Source organism: Macaca mulatta, chromosome 7, assembly GCF_049350105.2.
Source record: "Macaca mulatta isolate MMU2019108-1 chromosome 7, T2T-MMU8v2.0, whole genome shotgun sequence".
In the NCBI taxonomy this organism is placed as follows: domain Eukaryota; kingdom Metazoa; phylum Chordata; class Mammalia; order Primates; family Cercopithecidae; genus Macaca; species Macaca mulatta.
In genome coordinates this window covers 89,818,142-89,835,192 of record NC_133412.1, presented here as the reverse complement: position 1 = coordinate 89,835,192, position 17,051 = coordinate 89,818,142, and the positions used below count along the sequence as shown (strand labels likewise).

The 17,051-nt window shown below is 42.6% G+C and overlaps 1 protein-coding gene across 13 annotated transcripts in view; it reads right to left on the bottom strand.

The window, feature by feature from the left end:
* MEF2A (myocyte enhancer factor 2A) overlaps positions 1-8,262 on the bottom strand; it is a 160,900-nt gene extending 152,638 nt beyond the window's left edge. For 12 of the 13 annotated variants that reach the window (XM_077938236.1, XM_077938238.1, XM_077938233.1 and 9 more), the window contains exon 1: positions 8,150-8,262. The gene's annotated coding sequence lies outside the window, so the exon portion shown is untranslated. 13 annotated transcript variants of the gene reach the window in all.
* Between the last annotated feature and the right edge of the window lie 8,789 nt (positions 8,263-17,051).

The window sequence follows — 17,051 nt, the reverse complement described above, 5'->3', positions numbered from 1 at the left end:
CTCTCACAGAAGCACAAACTCCACTGTGAACCGCACATGCAAAGGATCTAGGTTGTGCACTCCTTATGAGACTCTAATGCCTGATGAGATCTTTAGTCACTGTCTCCCATCACCCGCAGATGGGACCCTCTAGTGGCAGGAAAACAAGCTCTGGGCTCCCACTGATTCTACATCATGGTGAGTTGTATAAGTATTTCATTATATATTACAATGCAATGATAATAGAAATAAAGTGTACAATAAATGTAATGTGCTTGAATCATTTTGAAACCATCCCCTCCCCCCACCATTTGTGGAAAAACTGTCTTCCACAAAAACAGTCCCTGGTGCCAAAAAGGCTGGGAATAGCTGCTCTAGGAAGAAGATGTAATCAAGGAGTTTCAAACTGTAAATAAAATAATAATCTCTGCTTCCAGACTTTGTACCCACTCTGCAAATATAAAAAGAGAGCAAGAATGACAAAGCAAATGTGGTATATGTTAACAACTGGTGAATCTGAGGCAGATATAAATGGGAGTTCATTGTACTATTCTTGTAACTTTTCCCTAGGTTTGATTTTTTTCCAAAATAAATTAAAAAAAAAAAAGTTTGTCAACCCTAAAACTTTACTTTGTGGAAATTAAGCCATTTCTGAAAGAAAACAAAAACAAAACCTTAACCCCCATATTCTTCTCTCCCTTTCTCTTCATAATCCATATCATCAATTAGATTTAACACCATTAACAAAAAGGTTTTCAGTATCAAAATAAACATTTTGCCAAGAAGTCCCCAATTTACAAATGGGATATGTTCCAAAAGCCTATTTGTAAGTCAGCTATTTAGAATGGGGAATGACTTTCACAATTACAAATGGTGGTTGGATTCCTAATGTTGGCCACAAAAGTTCTTTGATGTATTTTCATTAGCAATACAGCTGAATAAGTAATGTATTTCACGTATACTATGTTAATTTCCTTAAAGTTCCCCCCTCAACTTGGAGCTTTTCTGTAAACATATGAAATTAGCTGGATAAGCTAGGGGGAAGGAATAGGGCCAGAAGGGATGTTGGCTAGTAAGGAATAACAGGGATATGCACTTCAAACTAGAAATACTTCCTTCAGACAAGATGGCTACTCAGTGCCCGGCAAGAAAGCAAAATAGAATCTGAGGAAATGCCCTTGTGCTCCACAGCTCTCGAATTCCTGCCCCTTAGAACGATAATGATAGTATGTTAATAGAAAACACATAAAGTAAGATTATAATCTGGTAAGTACCTTTATGATTTTTAAAGTGTGATTTGAGAAAACTGGTCTGTGGCTGGTTATTTCCGTTGATTAGGACAACTTCTACTCAATTCAACATTTACTGAGAATTCACTATATCTACTATGATAGGTTAGTTGGTAGATACTGAGCACACAAAAAGAGCTAGCTGGTCCTTGACATAGCAACTCAGCCTAATAGAAGAAACTGACATCAATTATAATATTCTAAATACCTAACAAGGGATTTACTCTAAAACAAACAGTGCATATATCATGGGCACACAAAAGCAGGAGCAAAAAACTTTCGTCTAGGAGATTAAAACTGGTATCACAGATGACATTTGAGCCAAGACTTAAAGGATAAGTAGTTCAGTAACTATTACTATGTGAGCAAGACAGCATTCCGATCATTGGCAAAAACATGAACAAAGATACAGAAGCATCAAATATCTACTATCTTCCAAGTGCCAGGCAGCATGCTAATGCCTGGGGATACAGCTAAGAATAAGATGAACAAGGCCTCTGCCTTCATGGAGTTTATATTCAGGTAATGGACAAATACCATAAATAAGCAATAACTAAGCAAACCAGGTATACACAAATTACAATTGTCTTGAAGGAAATAATCTGTGTAAGAGAGTAAAATGGTAGAGTGCAATATTAAATAGGATGGTCACATTAGGCCTCTGAGTGAGAAGTGAGATTTGGGCCAAGCTCCAAAGCGTTTGGCCAAGCCAGACATTTGAAGAATATCCCAAGGAGGGAGTACAAAAAGTGCAAAAGGCCCTAAAAGAAAGGGTGCATTTAAGAAACACTGAGAGGCCTTCGTGGCTGGCATCCAATGAATGAGGGGAAGAATGATGAGAAGGAGAAAGATCATTCAGGGCCATTTCGGCCACAGAATGGAGGACAGCCTTGATTTTGAGAGGAATGGGAAGTCACTGGAAGATTTTAAGCAGAAAAATGATATGATCCAATGTAGACTCTTAAAATGATTCTTAGGCTGCTGTGTGAAGGAAAAAAAAAACTTGTGTGGAGCAAGAAGAGAAATAAGCCCACTTAGAAAATTACTGCAGTATTTCATGCAAGAGGATGATGGCTTAAAATAAAGAGGTGGCAATGAAGACTAAGAGCAGTGGACTGCTCAAGATAAAGTGGGAAGGTACAACAGGACATGGGGATAGATTGGATTTAAGAGAAATGGAAAGAATCAAGAATAATATCATAAGTTTTTGGCTTAGGTACTGCCATTTATGGATATAGGGAATGCCAGCAGAAACACCAGGGTTTAGAGGTAGGAAGAAGGCTAGGGGAGAGGAAAAATATAGCTATATTTTAGCTATATCATTTATATTATATCTGAGATTCCAACTAGACTTCCAACTGAATATCAAACTCAAGAGAAGTCTGGGCTGGAGAAATAACAGTAGTAGTCATCAGCATGAAAACACATAGCCTTTTCAGATTAGCACTAATAGTTGGCTTTGACTAGGGCATAGAAACTGAAAGGTGATGGCTGAAAATGAGCCTCAAAAGATACAACGGAATCATATTATAAAGTGAGCCATGACTAATAGCAATAGCAGTAGCAGTAATGATAGTAATAGTAGGAGGAAAATTAATGCAGGTTATATACCAGGCACTGCACTTTATAATACACACCTCATCTAATCCTCTCAAAAACCATATGAAATAATGTTATAATTACTATTTTATACACTAAGCCTCAAAAATCCTAAGAACTTGCCAAAGAACACAAAGTGTAAGTAGCTAAATAAGAACACAGTAGGTATTTTAACTTAGGATGGGAAGTCTGTTGTTGTTGTTGTTGTTGTTTTTTTGGAGACAGAGTCTCACTCCATCACCCAGGCTGGAGTGCAGTGGCGTGATCTCGGCTCACTGCAACCTCTGCCTCCTGGGTTCAAGCGATTCTCGTGCCTAAGCCTCCAGAGTGGCTGGGATTACAGGTGTGAGCCACTACGCCCAGCTAATTTTTGTATTTTTAGTAGAGACAGGGTTTCACCATGTTGGCCAGGTTGGTCTCGAAGTCCCGACTTCAGGTGATCCACGCACCTCCACCTCCCAAAGTTCTGGGATTACAGGCATGAACCACCACGCCCAGCCAGGAAGTCTGATTTTATAGGCCAATCTTCTATCCCTGACATTACTGCCTCTCTATTGATCTCATATGCCTTCAAAGTTGTTTTTTTTTTTCTTTAAGAAATGACACATAGATCTGAATTCTAGAAATATAATTCCAATTTCTATGTAGAAGATGGACAGCTAAGGATGAGGATGAGAGGTCAAACAGGCTAATATAGTATTACTCAATGCAAGAGCAGCTTGTTTTATTAAGCCCAAAAGTTACAAGTTCTCTTACCAGGTCGAACGGGAAGCAGCCCTTTGTTCCAAGTGTCACAAATCATGCCTCAAATGAATCCAAGTCAACCTGCACATGCATGCTGCTGGTCACACAAGTAACGAAGTAAAAACGTCCAGCTCATGCAGTATAAACTTACTGATCACTGCTGAAAACATTTCTCAAGCATATAATTTTAATAATGGTGAGAATTTTTTAAGTCCATGTATTAAAGTTTTTTGTTTTGTTTTTGCTTTGTTCTATTTTTTCCTGTTTATTTTGTTTTTGAAGTTTATATTTTTGTGTAAGGAAATAAAATTAGTATTAATTCAAGACAACCACAAAAAGACATGCCCGGGTTGGTATTTACTAGACATTTGATTAATTAATATGTTTTTCACCCATGTTTGTTCCTCTGGCTTTTATCAACATCACTTGTTAAAATAATGATGAAGTAAATTACCTGCCTTCATACACCAATGTTGAAATATAGTATTCCACCTCAAAAGGAGCTAATATTTTTAAATCATATGCTTATGATTTCATCTTGACTAAGATAATTAAAATATTAAATTCAGTAAACATCAATTAAATTCAGTAAATATAAATATTAATTATTAAAGTATAAATAAAGCCTCTATATAAAAATTTAGTACTTATTAAATAAGAACCAACCTATATCATGTGCTATGTGTAAGACTTACTAATTAACAAATGGATTTACACTCTTAATTATAATAAACCGGACACAAGGTCCATTTCTTATAAGGCACACAGATAGACTATACACAAAGAAAATCATTAATTTCACACCAAATAAAAGTATTTAAAAAATTACAGATTAACTGTTAAAGAAGTTACTTTAAAATATGAAAATAACCTTCAATATTAAAATATTTAAAAACTTTTCTTCAGTAGATAAAGCTATTTTAAAATACCTATTCAAGGTAGATTACAAAAGTATTCTTCTAATTTTAAATTTTAAATACCATATCTTAGAGACCACTCCCACAGACAATCCCTAAAAGACAGAATTCACTGAAGATTGGGAAACTATTTCTATTTAACTTGAACCTTTAGAAAAATATTTGGGGAGACTATGGAGATTAGAAACAAACTATGGTTGAAGATCAAAATTCTAATGTTTTAAAACAGCCAATCAAGTATTTTATGTATAATCTGACAATGAATTTAGGATGCTGGGATATTTTATCCAAAACAAATACATAAGCATTCTCTATTGATATACTATACGAAATCCTTTTGGTCACAAACACTAAACGTATAGGTACTGGGCAGGGTACCTATATAATCTTCAGCCAGAAGGGATGCAGAGAGATCAAGCAACACACATTTTTGCACATTAAGCTTCAGGCAGTGCGCTAGAATTTTACACTCATTATCTCATTTAATTCCAACACGGGACAGGTAATGTAATTCTATCTCATTTTACAGGAGATATCTCAACTTAGTCAGCAGTGGAGCTGGATCTGAATCAAGATCTGACTAGAGTCAAGCAGCCTTCCTTTACTGGGGCTTGCAAATCAGCATATGTTAAAGCATTCTCTTGCTTGAGGTTATCCAGCTTAAAGGGTGATCTGATTTTCATATTTACACTTATTATTTAAACATTAGCAGAGAAGGCACTCACTTCTCCATTTACTAAGAATCCACAGATTTTCTTTCTTATCTAGAAAAAAGAAATAGTGATCATTTTCGGTCCACAACCAGTTTTCTCATAGTGTCATTGCATAAAAAAAACTTCGGCTAGACTTTGAAACATTCATATGTACCATGAGTAACCGGTGCATGGTCTTATGACAAGACAGAATATTTGAAATCAGAAATGCCCCCAAATCCAGGCCCATTATCATGGTATATTACACCACATTCTTCTTGCCAGACTAAAAGCAGCAAAGGGAGGAAAAAAGATGGTTTTCCAAAACTGACAAGCATGCTACTTTTCAGTAACAAATTTGTTTACGGCTTCTTCCTCCTAAATCAGAACACAAATCTACTGCAAATATTTAACTAGACTATTTCAAACTCCAAAATCATATTCTAATAAACATTTCCATAATTACTTAACCAACCTCAGAATATAATTCAATACTCCTCTTTCTGGTAGGCAATTAATGGATGACACTACTATTGCTGGAATATTAATAAAATTAATATTAACCCACAATGTATTCTAGATGGAAAAGGCAAATTGTAATGAAATGGCTTTGAAAAACATAACATCACCATTTGAAACAACTCAACATTTTTAAGAGATTATTTCCAACTGCATTTACAAAAAAACAATCTTTGTCGCACATGCCCACATGAAAACAAACTCTAAGAATACAGAAGGAAATTGTTCTCAAACCATAATTCAACATGGTGACATTACAATTATTTCTGGGCCTCAATAAGCTATTTTCCTTCCACTGAACACCCCTCAGAATGTAACTTTTTAAAAAACTTTTGAAGGCAAGTAAAGAGTTAAGTGTAATTTTAACACTTCTGTTCTACTATGAAATAAAACCACAATTTTATATATAACCATAGTGTGAATCAAAGGAAATAGGGAAGCAAATAACTGCGTTTAGAGAGGTCACCATTACTTCACAGTCACTGTTTTCACTAAGTAGCTACTGGAAGCATACTCTTCAACAAAATTGTTAATCTAGAGTCTACAATCATTCAAATCACCAGTTTTAGCTCTTCAGAGTACTTTTGATTATTATAACACCATTATCACAACTTTTTGCAACAATGCTCACTGAGAATTAAAGGTGATTCTATTGTCAATTAATGCATCACCACATGTAACAAATACTGATCTTAATGTTTTATGATAAACATACGTGTGTTTATGACATTTAATATAAACGAATCTAAATCGGCATCTGCTTTAGTGAAAACTTTTGAGTCCCTAAAAGTTGTAATTTACAGAAAAAGAAATAGAGACTGAGCTCTCCAAAAAATTCACACACCAAAAAAAAATTGTACATACAAAAGCCATAAAGGCACAATACAGTTATTTTTATCCTCACTTCCTAAATTCATATTAAAAGAAATGTCATTTTTGTATGTTTAAAAAAGAACTATTTTGTTTACCTTTTCCACAGACTGTTCAAGAACTGCCAAGGTACCACAGATCTTAAAACTGACAACTAGAGTACTTAGCAGTTGCCAAAACAACACAGCTGGATTCTTAAAGGGAAAGTACTCTTGGGTAATGTACACCTAATTACAGCTTTAGAGAACCTCCTCTTCATATAGTAATAGATGATACAAGACACAAGGGAAACATACTGTGCTAAAAACCCGAAAAAAAATGTTAGACAATGTTTGTTTAAAAATACATATGCTATTGTTAATACATCACGGCAGGCCTTTCTAACAGGGCATTTATTGGAAGCCCAATCTCACTGTAAACTAAAACGCAGGTTAACACTACATTACAGTCAAGCTACACACGGTTCCCTGCTGGACCATAACAGGAGGCTCGCTTCACAGCTCAGGAATCTATTTCAGATGTGAGCAACAATTCTAGTTACACTTTTTAAGAAAAACTGTTTTCTTATTCAGGATTGCTCACCTTTTCCAAACTTGTTTGCGCTATCTCACTTACTTTAAGAAACCTCACTGCTCAAAGGCATGAAATCAAGCCAAAAAGCAAAGTTTCTAACACAAAAAATCTTTCTGCGTGCTGGGATCTACCTGAATGGCAGGGGGCAGCCAGCGGTTCCCTGTGCAGCCCCTCTGTCCCCGCGACGTCTCCCTGCACGATCGGGCGTCCGCAAGCGCAGGTGTCCGCCGCAAACAGCGACACCGCCACTGACATCTACACACTCACAGAATTCGTACCTAAGCGTTCCGCCCCGTTAGACCAATCTTCTCCCAAAGCAGAAGTGGGGGAACTTCTTCAAGTCCAACAGGGAAGAAGGCCCCCCGCACTTGGGGCTAATCCCTTCAGGGAGACCCCCGGACTTGGAGGGAAAAGGGGAAGGAAAGGGCCCTCGGGGCGCACTGCCCCGGAGAAGCTCCGGGGGCCCCAGAGAACTCCTTCAACTTTCAAGGAGGCGACGTCCACCACCGCCCCCCGGCCCCAAGCGGTGCGCGCCCGGGGAGGCTGCTTGCCACCAGCCCGCGCCGCTGAGCTGCCCTCGGCCCGCCCAGCCGAGCCCCATCCAGCCGCCCAGCCGAGCCCCATCCAGCCCCCCGGCCCGCCCTCGGGGCACCCCGCCCCCACCTCCCCGGGCGCCTAGCTCCTCAGCGCCGACCCCGACCCGACCACCCCTCGCCGCCTCCCAGCACCCTACCCGCCCTGCCGACGCGCGGCCGCGATCCTGGCCCCCTCCAAGCCGGACATGGCCTTGTCCAGGGGTCCCCGGAGCCCCGCGGGCGACCCTCTCTGCCGCGCCGTCCCCCACCCCAGCACCCCCACCCCAACCCCTACTCGGCCCCCTAAGCGAGACACGGCCCCCTAAGCGAGACACCGCCCCCTCCAGCACTGCCGGCGCCGCGGACTGAGCCCCGCTGCCCGCGGCCCTCACCCTGTCTCTGGATTAGCTGGCGGGCGCGCACACGCCGCAGCCCGGGCCCGCCACCAGCGCTCCGCGCCGCCCGGAGCCGCCTCTTTCAGCCCGGGACTCGCCGGGATATCCGCGCACGGATCCCCACACCGGGGCTATTTTTAGGAGACAGGCCCCGGCCAGACCGGAACTCGTTCTGTGGTGCGCTTGCGCACTACGGCCTCTGCTTCGGTGTCCCTCCGCCAGCCCTGTCTTCCCCTCCCTCCTGGGTTGCCTTCCTCGCTTCTCCCGATCAGTTTCTTTTCAGGGCTGAATTATCCTCTCGGTGGATTCTAGAGTAGCTGGAATAGGAAAGACAACGGTAGGGCAAAGAGAGTCACAGTGCTTGGAAGCGGGCGCTATTCCACAAGGACGTGGGGGCGGACTATGTTTTTCCGGGTGGGTGAGGAGACGATCACCCGGCACAGGAAGGAGATGACGGCGGCTTGGCGCCGGGGCCGCGGGTTGGAGCTCGCTTCCCTCTGAAGGACCGTGTTCTCCTGGAAGGGATACTGGTCACTTGATGAGGGCCCAGGCGCCTCCCAGGGCGGGGCGGCCAGGCGGCGTCGCGCCCTGCCGCCCCCGCTCAGCCGCCGCCGCCTCCCTGACCGACCCGCGGGAGCCCAAGCCGGGAGCGGCCCGGTGACGCGGCGCGTGGCAAATCGCCGCGCGTGGCCCGCAGGGCGGCCGGGCGGTGAGGCTGCGTAGCGGAGCGGGGCGGGGCGCCGCGGCGGGGCGGGGCTCCCGGGGGCGGGGGCGGGGCGCGAGGCCGGCGGCCGCCCAGAGTCCGGGACCAGGCGGGTTCCTGGGCCAGCCCCCTCCCTCCCTCCCTCCCTCGAGGCTCTCTCGACCTCCCCAGACGTTGGCTACCCACGCCCGCATTGTGGTCAGGGCCGCACCTGTGCTCGCCCCGGGGCATGGGCAGGTCACCCTCAGGAGCAAGCACAAGGGGACCCTCGGACCCGGGCTCGGAGAGAATGGGACTTGAAGGAATCTCGAGGGCGAGAAGGCCCTTTCAGACAGGCCAGCCGAGCTCCGCAGGTCCCAGGACAGTAGCAGCCTCCTTGTTGTGACTTAATAATTGCTAGGATGCCTGGGGCGGTAAACTGTGATGGACATTTCGCGTATGACAGCTTATGTAATACAACGGCCCCATGAAGCGGATTCAGTTTCTATTCCCATTTTACAGATGAGGAAAGGGAAGCTGAGAGCTAAAGTGACCAGTCAGGGTCACAGCTTCAGAGGAGGGCTCTGAGGACTTGAACTCCTGACCACTCTGCATGCTGCCTTTTCTGAGACAGGTGCCAAGGGGATAGGCTTAGGACAGCCGTTGTGTTTTCTGGGGCTACTGATTTTGTTTAGAGAAATCTTTAGGAGATGAGCCATTGTTGGCCCTCTCATCCAGAAGACCGCTCACCTCTGAAGTTTTTCGGGGCCACAGTGCCTGCATGTGCCCCCAGAGGTGCCTGTGTAATGGACACGAAGCCAAATGGTTGTTTGCATTTGAAGATGAGAAATTCAATCCCACAGCACTTAAAACAAAGTGGTTGGGGTGGGTGAGCAGATGAGCAGAGGCTGTGAGCAGAGGAACTGGGAAGTTACAAAGGAAGCCAGAGACTGGCCGGCTTCCTCCCTCAAGGACAACGGGGCAATGTGCTGGGGAGAGCCCAAAACAAAGGCGGCACATAGACAGCAGACGCCAGAAAATAAACCTGGAGCTCTGCACAGAGCTCCACAACACCAGTGTTCAGGAGAGCCAGCAAAAGGGACTGCAGGGAGGTTTTTAAAACATGTCAAAATGTGGTGTAAATCAGCAAGTCATGTGGAAATGCATGCTTTTTAACCTGCCAGAAGCTGCAGAGCCGGCTGGATTTGGCTCTTCTGCTCCAGGAGGACAGGAAGAATTTGATACTTATCCTTTAAAGCTTCGGGTCTGGAGTGGGGGCACAGTTATCAGTGGCCCCCTCCTTGCCACCTGCTGTCACCCTGGAAGAAGAGGCAGTGAAAACAGACTGTTCCAAAAGATGTTTTCACCCTCATTGCTCCACTCCAGCTCCCACCCTTCCAGAAGTTGAGCCTCCTGAGGCACAGAAGACTCAGCGCACACTGCCCACCCCTTACCCATTCCAATGCTATTGTTACCCTCAAAAAGTCAAGCAGAGAACTCGACTATGAGTCCAGCCAAAGCAGAAATGCAAAGAGTGTTTACATCACTTTAGAGAGCACGTCTCTCCGTACCACTCTCCACGTCAAAGCCCTTGTCTGAGAATTGCAGGCAGTGGTACAAAGGAAGGAAGGAAGGAAGGAAAGGAAGGAGAGAGGGAAAGGAGGAAGGGTAAGTTTAAGAATTCTGGAGCACAGCTATTAGCAGAGCACAATCACTGTTATTTGTAGTTAAAGCAACCAATTTTAGGAAATTGCCACAGCCTCTGTTCAGTTGTTGAAAACCTATACCTGAAGTCTAGTGTCTCCAGCAACTTCGAGTGCTCAGAAAGACCCTGTGCCGAGCACTTACGTGTGCCACTGGCTTAGAGGGAACTGAGGAGCAGCATCTGTCAGTCTTTCCCCTCTGGCTTCCTTGAAGGCACTCAGGGGTCCAGGTGTTTCTGAGCTGCAGGGGCTGTGCACTGGGCCAGGCACTGAGATACAGAGGTGAGAAGGAGCAGCCTTTTCTTCAAAGGGGCTAGCAGGCCATGGGGAGGATACACCTTAAAACACAATCCGTCATGAGGAGTTTCCTAGGGGTGTGGGAAGAGAACAATGAGTGTCTAAGGAGGGACAAAATTAGGGTAGGCTTCTTAGAGGAGGTGATGCCCACAGTGAATCTGGAAAACCTCCTGGTAGGATGCAAAAGGGACCCTCACTGTGTCTTGATGTGAGGAATAATGCTCAAGCTGCCTAGAAGCCAAAGGAACCACTGACGACTCGGCCAGCTTCTCCCTCACCTCTTCCTGACACCCCACTTTCTCCATTCAGAAATTCGAGAAGCTTCTCTGTACACACAAGCCTGTTTCCTCCTGTCTTCAGGGTAAACCCTGCATCAAGTCAATCCATCAAGTCTCCACTTAGGCATCATTTTCTCTAATATGGGGTTTCACTCAATGTATAGTGTGTTTCTTTTTGTATGTCTGTATCCTCCCTTTAGAGAGTGAGCTCCTTGAAGAACTAAAACTGTAACTTATTCTTTATTGTATTCACTGTGTCTAGCACCAGTGCCTGGAATGTCCTAGAAAATCAAATAAATGTTTCATATTTATGAGCAGCCTTTAGGCAGAGGGACTGCTGTGTGCAGGGACCTTGAGTGTGGCTCTGAGACCCCACAGCTAGCACAGTATGCCTGGAGTCTGCACTGAGTACTGGGAAGCAGCTAAAAGAGTAGTTGGGAGTGAGATAGTGCATTGATTGATCATTAACATGTCAAGATCAAGCCATTCGGATTTTATTCTGAACCCCAACAGATTTTAAGCAGGTGAGGAGCTTGAGCTATTTGGCATTTTAGAAAGATTACTTAGGGAGTAGTGGTTGGTGGGGAGAGAAAGCCTGGAGGCAAGACAACCAGTTAGGAGGTACTGATGTTGTCAGACCCCCTCCCGCCCCACCACCTCCAAAGATCTCCACAAAGTTCCCACACGTGCTGATGACTTCCTGTGTGTCCGTGTTTGAGAGTATGCTCTAGCTAGAGGGCTGGTCTCGGTAGATAAATATCCCAGCTTCCTCAAAACTCAGGAAGACATTTCTGAGGCATGCTCCCCGAAGTCTCTTGTGGAGGGATGGGTTGTCCCAGTAGATTGGGCACCCATTGACAGCCGTGGTGACCTACTCATTTGCACACTTCTGTTACCTCTTCTTCTTTCCCCTCTCTCACTTCCTGGGATCACCTTCCAAACACTCTACCTTCACCAGAATCTTTGGGAGTCTACTTTTCAGGGGACCTATTTGATGCCAGTGCTACCTGAGATAAGAAAGAGGACCTGAATGAAGGCAGTTTCCTGATACAAATGAGAAAGCAGGGGCAAAATAGAAAACTGTTTAGAAGTCACAACTCACTGGCTTGCTGACCTTTGAACCAGGGCTTAGAGGGAGTCGAGAAGTCCCAGTTGTCCCCCCAGGTTTCTTGTTTAGGCTGGACAGTAACAGCATTATTTAAGTGGGGAACACTGGAGGAAGACAAAATGGAAGGAGCTGGGGCTGAACAGAAAGAAATAGAATGAGTTCCATTCCACTTGTGTGGAATTTGAGATGCCTGTGGGACAGTATCTCCTTAGCCTCAGGAGCTGGAGAAAGATACAACTAGATGAGACTGGACATGTTAGCAGGGGACTTCTTGGAGGAGGAAAAAAAAATTTTTTTTTTTCTTTTTTGAGACGGAGTCTCGCTCTGTCGCCCAGGCTGGAGTGCAGTGGCGCTATCTTGGCTCATTGCAAGCTCCACCTCCCGGGTTCACACCATTCTCCTGCCTCAGCCTCCAAAATAGCTGGGATTACAGGCGCCAGCCACCACGCCCAGCTAATTTTTGTATTTTTAGTAGAGACAGGGTTTTGCCATGTTGGCCAGACTGGTCTCGAACTCCTGACATCAGGTGATACGTCCACCTTGGCCTCCCAAAGTTCTGGGATTACAGGCGTGAGCCACCACGCCCTGCCAGCAGGAAAAATCTAAGCAGATTTTTGAAGTTGAGGTATATGGGCTGAGGAAAAAGGGAAATGACTTATGGAGTAGAGGAATGACCAGAAGGAGGTGGTCAGGGAAAAGAATGGATTCATAGAGGAAAAAAGTAAGTTTACCCGAACCAGGGAAAACTGGAGCAAATAAGTGATTAGGGTAAAATGAGCCTCGAAGGAGTTTTGTGAGCCACTTGAAGACAGGGACTATGCCATGTTCAATCTTCTGTCTCCAATACTTACACAAAGTTGATATTTTTTAGGCATGGTGTGAACCAAGCAAAGTATCTTAAAAAACTAATATTTCTATCTCTCAATATTGTATGAGTATAAATAATTAAAAATTGAAGGTTTTTAATTTGTTACCCCAAATTAGTAGTAAATTCTCCCTCCAAATTTAACTTCGTATAAAGACTTTTATCTTGTTGAGAAGTGCCACATATAAGAGAACTATGTCTTACTTGTTACATCAAAGATCTAGTGACTTGTAACTATTTCAGAAAATCAAAATTCTACACTATTAATTAAACCTAAAGATAAAAACAGAATCTGCTTTGTTCTGTTCATGGGAAGTTCATCAGCTTTAAGATCCCTAATGTCTGTGTGCCAGAGAGAGAAAATCGTATACTCCTTTTCTATTGCAAGTTCTACAATAAACACCCAGATCTGTAACAAGTGCCATTTTACGATAAACTATGGCTAAGGAACTATAGCTCCTTAGATAAATAGTTGATTCCAGGACTGGGGCAAGAAAAAAGCAAGATGAACTTATGGTACCAGAAAATAATGGGGTCATGTCAAAGGAATAAAATAAATATCCATGAGCCCGTACTGATACTAATAAATAGTTAAGTGAATAAATAAATGGGAGAGAGGGTACAGATCTTCCTGACCGAAGAATTCCAACTAAAAAATGTAAAAGGAATAAGGACAATACAAAGCCATCATTAGGCAGACACCACTGTTAATAATTGTTGCAGTGGGTGAAAGGATGATTAGAAACACGACATTTACATAGTCTCAAAGTAGTTTCCTATAAGATATTTATTAATTAGAAAGGGAAAAATAGCAGCTTTATAGTAGAGAAACCCAGCAGACACCACCTTAAGCAAGTGAATAAGGCTAGCATCGTCAGTAATAAAGCATATCAACATCATGTATCCCATTATATGATGCAGTGAGACGGGCATCTCACTTCTTTGGTATTCTTGCTAAAAATGTATAACCTGAATCTAACCATGAGAAAACATCAGACAAACTGCAATTGTGGGGATATTTTACAAAATAACTGACCAATGCTCGTTAAAAGTGTCCAGGCCATGAAAGACAAGAATAGACTGAGGACCCGTTGCAAACTGGAGGAAATCAAGGAGACCTGATTACTAAATGTAAAATGGGATTCTGGATTGGATCCTGGTGCAGAAAAGAGACAGAAATGGGAAAACTAGTGAAATTTGAATAAGGTCTGTATTCTATGAGCATATATAATAGTGTTATGTCACTGTTAGTTTCCTGATTTTCATAATCATATTATCCTTATGCAAGAATTCAATGAATTTTCTGCACCATTTTAAAAACTTTTGGTAAGGCTAACATTATTTCAGGATAAAAAAATTAAGTGATAAAATATTTTAGTATTCTATGCTTTACTCAATTCCCCAATTTTAACCCTCATATGGAGTTAATATAGCCGGTATAAAGTATTTTTACAATGCTTTACAATAGTAAATTCAACTTCAGTTTGGGCAATATTAAGACCATTAGAAAATGTTTATAAGTATGAATGTGTTAAGGTGATCAGTGTTCTGAATCGAGGGGGAAAAACACAGAAAAAAACAAAACGTTTGCAATTATTACACAAAGCCATAGGGTTCCATGTCCACCATGTGGCTATTCCTAAACATCAGAAACTGACACATACACATGTATAATGTGGCCCATTACATCCTTTTCAGGTATTGAAAGGGGTGTTTTCACTTTTCTTATTTTAATATCACATGGGCTTTTATTCTTGAATGGCTGATGATGAAAAGGATGAATTCAGGTTCTCAAAGAAGCAGATAAAAGAACTTTTCTTTGCTCAGTTTATATTCTTGCATGTAGAAGTCTACCTAAAGATTAAATAAACTTTTAAAATATAAGAAATTGAATCTTTGACAGCTGGATGTTTTACACAATTGAACTTCAAATAAGTCTTTCAATTTCTATTATATGTTGTCATTTTGTTATATTGTATTTTTTCTCTTGTACAGAGTTTATTCAGACTTTGTGATTCTCTCTACAACCAACAATATATTCACATGTCAATTACAGTAATTCCAAACCTTGAGTTTATTTTCTTTTCATGTTTTATATTCAATCCAAAGAGAGGCTGCATTTCACACATCTCCCGATATCCCACCCACATCGACCCTTGCATATGCAACCATCGTGATCTCTCCCTACTGTTCTCTTTGCCTGTGTATTTTTGTCTCAAAATTTCTTTTAAAGGCTTGACCTCTCTTACCGAGAACCCTTTAGTTACCCTTCAATAATCTCTTTTGAAATGCATTCCAGGCATTATCAGACTCTACCATACCTATTAAGATGTCCATTTAGACCAATTCTGGGTCTGGATGTCCCCAAAGATCTTGTACAGAGAGAACGGTCAGTTCTCTGTGATGACTACAGAGAGAACACAAATCAGTTCCAGACTGCAACTCATGATCTAGCAAGGATTTATATCTGTTAGAATTTTCAAATGTTGAGATTGGAGACAAATCTGGTAGTGACTGAAAAGGCATGACCACATATTTTCGAGTCAAAAGTTCCTTTGTTTAAATCACATCTCTACCATTTCCTACAAGTGTTACGTTGGGCAAATTGCTCAACCTCTCCAAACCTCAATTTTCCTCCATATAAAAGATAATGATAAAAGGTTATCATCTTTTACAATACCATAAAAGATGAAAACTTTGAGTAAGATTATCTTACTCAAGGTTATTTAAAGAGCCTCCATAAGCTACATGTACCAACATAAATAATAGTTACATGTGTGGTTCATTGATTCCTTCCGCAAACTTCTGAGCCCCTGCTGTGAGTCAGGCACTATTCAGGCCCTGGAAATACAGAGAAGATCCATGTTCTCTTGAAGCTTGCAGTCTTGGGGGTAGACAGACAATAAAAAAATGCACCAACAAGAAAATGTCAGATGGTAATAAGAGCTATGATGAAAATAATCATGAGATAGAGTAACTGGGCCAACGCCTTAGCTCTGAGTTCAGGAAAGGCTTCTCTGAGGCGGTGACATTTCAGGTAAGTGGCCAGATTAAGACCTGGAGAAGAGTATTTCAGGCAGAGGAAATAGCAAAGTTCCTGAGGTGGGACAGAGGTTATTTTGTTGAAAGAACAGAAAGAGCACAAGTGTGGCTGGAGCAAGGTTAGGGGGCAGGGGGTGGTTTTTAAGCCATTGGACGGTTGTTTTGCATTGTTGTTACCTAAGGAGGAGAACCAGGAAGAAGTAGTAGATTAAATCATTACCAGGGTTAGTACAAACTGCTCCCTTCCTGTTCAAAAGGCAAGTGACTCTACTTCTGGCTATTAGGTCTTTTTTAGTTAGTTAGTTTGTTTGTTTTGTTTTGTTTTGTTTTTTGAGACAAAGTCTCGCTTTGTCCCCTAGGACAGAGTGCAGTGGCTCCATCTTGGCTCACTGCATCCTCTGCCTCCTGGGTTCAAGTGATTCTCCTGCCTCAGCCTCCTGAGTAGCTGGGATTACAAGTGTGCGGGGGATTACAGGCGTGCGCCACCACACCCAAATTTTTGTATTTTTAATAGAGATGGTGTTTCACCATGTTGGCCAGGCTGGTCTCGAGCTCCTGACCTCAAGTGATCCACCCGCCTCGGCCTCCCAAAGTACTGGGATTATGGGCATGAGCCACTTGCACCTGGCCTTGGCTGTCTATTAGCTTTTTAGCTGCAAGTAAAAGGAACCCAAGTCAAACCAACTTAAGCCAAAAAGTAAAAGAGAAAGAATGTATTCATTCGTTAGACTATAAAAGGCTCAGGGATATTTACAATCCCAGCATTGCTGGATTAGAAGCTGAAATGACATCATCCATTCAGATGCTGTCCCCCAACACCACCACCACATTCTGTGCTCCTCTGTATCACCTTCACTCCCATGCAGGCCCTCTTTACAGCTGGTCCTGCAACAACTCTGGGTTTTGTTGTTGTTGTTGTTGTTC